Below are 3,541 nucleotides of genomic sequence, written 5' to 3'. Positions count from 1 at the left end.
ATGCATGGTCCCAAGCAAAAAAGTTGATTCCACTCCCCCATGCTACTTTGTTTTATTATTAATTAGAACTACTCCCCCATACTATTTTGTTTTATTATTAATTAAAACCATTCCCCCATACTATTTTGTTTTTATTATTAATTAAAACCATACTTTATTTTCTCTTTTTTTTATCATAAAAAACCTTTTTTTAAGAAAAAAAGCAGAAAAGAAAAAGAGTTAAAACACCACCTTACCACCCTACATTCATTTTTCAAAATAGAGAGAAGGCTCTCAACTCTCTCAACCCTTCCCCTCCTCCGGTCATCGGACCGGCCATCAACCGTCACGCCGGTCACCGGCCACCGACGGTGGCGCCGCCGTTCACGGTGACTGAAAAATCTTCCGAGGCCTTTTTTCGCTTCTCTTCTCGAGTAGAGCCCGGATTTGGGGTTAAAATGACCCAAAAACCTTCAAAAATTAATGAGAAGCACCCGAGAACTCAAGAATCCATTCGGTTACCGGCCACCGATCCTCGGCGGTAGCTTCCTCGGTCGTCCACGATGTTGGAAAACTGAACACCGGTAAGATCCTTCCCTCTTTCCCTTTTTTTTATATTTTTTACAAGTTTTTTTCTTTGTTAAAAATATTTGTAAAATAAATAAAACGAACAAATAGAAAGAAGATCAAAAAAATAAAAATAAGGACAAACACCTTTTGAACTTGTTTTCTCCTTTTGATTTCTCCCAAAAGTCTCTGTAATACAACCCCCTCTAATACAATCTCTTCTCTCCCCAAAATACAATCGATTCTTCCTCAAAATACCATCGATCCCCCCTCTTACAATCGGTTCTAGTATGGCCTTTATAGCCATTTAGAAACTTTATTATATATATTTGTTATCTTTTCTTCTTATTGTATGGCAGGCAAACGGTGGTGGAGGCATGTGCCACTTGGTAGTGGTTGGAAGTGGGTGGTTGAGGCTTGCGGCTAGAGTTTCTAATTTCCGAAAATAGGTTGTGGGCTAGGGTTTCTAAGCTTTTGGGCTTCTTTTAGGTTTTAATTTTTGGGTTGTAATTGGGTTGGTAGCTTTGTTTGTAAATGGACTTTTAATGGGCATTTTGATTTTTTTTTTATTTTTTTCAAAATTTGGCTTATTTATTTTAAGGCTCGGGCAAAATATGGGTTCTACACAAACAGTTTGATAAATGGTTTTAAAACACGAAAAAGGGTTTTACCTTTTGCTTTTTGCATCAAAAATCGAGGTTTCTAACCTCCGAGGGTCGCGCAGGGCAGCGTTGAAGGTGGCGCGTAAGCGCGTGGGTGCGTGTGTGTCCGGTGATTTTTAGTTTTTTTAGTTTTTTTTTAAAAACTGGTTTAAAAATGATTTTAAAACCCAGAATTTGGCATATATAGCTCAAATAAAACGATGCCGTTTTTAGTTTAACTCAATAAGCATAAAACGATATCGTTCCGAGGCCCAAGATCTGCGTGTTGACCCGATTACCCAGGGAGGATCCGCGTGTTTTCATAAAGTGGGTTAATTTCCCAAGGAGTCCTCTGAATTAAACGCACATTTCAATCAGGCCCAGAGTTTTCGTTTATTTTGCAATTAACCCATAAATTCCTTAATTAAATTCAATTTTAATCCTCTTTTAATACTTTATATATATTTTTAAATATTAGTTATATAAATAGTACATATTATTTTTTTATTATCTATTATATTATTATATTTTTTTATTTTTTATATCTATTCTGTAATATACATATTTTACTATGTGGTATATATTTTTATTATATATATTACTATATTTTTATATAAAAAAGTACTTATTATATTATTATTATATTATATATTTTTATTACATCATATTTCATTATATTTTTATTTATGTATTCTTACCAGATACTATATTTTATTATCTATTATTCCTTATAATGTATCTTTCTTATATATATATTATTATATAGATTTTATTATATATATATTTTTATATTATTTATTATATGATTTATATTACTATATATTTTATTTGTAAATTATATTATACACTTTGTTTTACCATATTTCCTTACATTACTTTATTATAAAGTATATATTATTTTATTACTTACTAATTGTATACGTTCTTAAAAGTTTTTTAAAAAATGTATGAGATATTAATATTTAGTACATTATTTTGCTAATGTATTATACCCTATAATATGGTTTATATATATTAATTTTTTTTTTGGGTTTGCTTTTTATTATTTTCATAGTAATCTAAAATTTATGAATACCTTTATTTGATTTATATTTCATACGTTCATGCTTTGCTTATTTTTTTATATTTCGTTACATATTTGCATGGAAGTTAATTATTTATATTAATTTAAGGTACATTTGCATGAAATGCTGTTATATATAGGTTCTATGTAATTTATATTATTAAATTCATTATACTTTATGTTGTATTTTTGCATGTGATGTGATCCGGCCCGGGTAGTTGAGACGAATTCGCGTAGTTGCCCGATCGTAGTCGAGAGAATTGTTCGTGTCTCGATTCTTAGAAATAAAAGTAAAAGATTAGAATAGGATAAGTGAAAGGTTTCAAGAAGGGTAAGTTTAATAATAGGTTCGGTTAAGGGTAGCAAAGATGGATGAAGGATAGAAGGCCCGGTTTGGTTAACAAGAAGGAAAATTGGATAGATGGGGATGGAAAACGAACTCAACGTCAGGAATGATTCAACACTAAAAAGTGTCTCCCCGATTCCTATATTGTTAAAGTGAAAATATGGATAGATGGATAGGTGAACGCCACACCAAGATTGGTGATAAGTTCAAAACAAGACGAATGAAGCCACTAGCACAAGCTAGATAAGTCTTTCGAAAGTTGTACGAGATATGAGAGGAAGCAATCTCACTAGAACAATGTTCATTAAACAAATTGGCAAAAAGTCCTTTTACAATGAAATGAACAAACTATTTAAGGGCAATCATGTAGTAACCGAATGGACAAACTAGCTAGCTGAAAAGCTAAGCAAATTCGGTTATGCACTAGCTAGAATGTTCTAGAATGAACACATTAATTATCTAGTCTTGATTCGGCTGATGAGGATGTGTTTGGATAGCTTCATGCATGAGCTTTAATCACTTGATGAGTGTACACCTTTGGTAGCTCAACGGGTTGTTTAGGTTCGGCCAAGGTGTGCATGAAACTTTCAAGAGGTGTCTCTTGGCCGAATAGGTGCTTAGGAAACTCCAAGGGTCCTCCCACATGTATCGGCTGTACATGGAACTTGGAAGGAGGCTTGAACCTATCCGTACATGCACTTGCATTAAATGTCCCTCATACATGCATGTGTGCCGTCCATGGGAGATGCATCTCTCAATATTCATTAACCCTTCATGTACATGAATGTAAGGCTTCCAAACATTGAACTGATCCATGCATGTATCCTCCCGTTCATTGAATATTCTCGTTCATGCACCTTGTCATGAATGAATCTTCCACATTTGGCTAACCTACATAAACAATTAACATAATTAAATAAAATATAACTATTCATATAATTACAA

General features: G+C 32.8%; 1 long non-coding RNA gene across 1 annotated transcript; it reads left to right on the top strand.

Moving 5' to 3' along the window:
- Positions 1-224: 224 nt before the first annotated feature.
- Positions 225-1,115, top strand: LOC121230401 (uncharacterized). Its single transcript, XR_005928373.1, has 2 exons — positions 225-563; positions 906-1,115. It is a non-coding gene; the product is annotated as an uncharacterized lncRNA (long non-coding RNA).
- The last annotated feature ends 2,426 nt before the right edge of the window (positions 1,116-3,541 follow it).

This window comes from Gossypium hirsutum, chromosome A06, assembly GCF_007990345.1.
Source record: "Gossypium hirsutum isolate 1008001.06 chromosome A06, Gossypium_hirsutum_v2.1, whole genome shotgun sequence".
Taxonomy (NCBI): Eukaryota; Viridiplantae; Streptophyta; class Magnoliopsida; order Malvales; family Malvaceae; genus Gossypium; species Gossypium hirsutum.
This window is presented reverse-complemented; position numbering and strand designations above follow the sequence as displayed.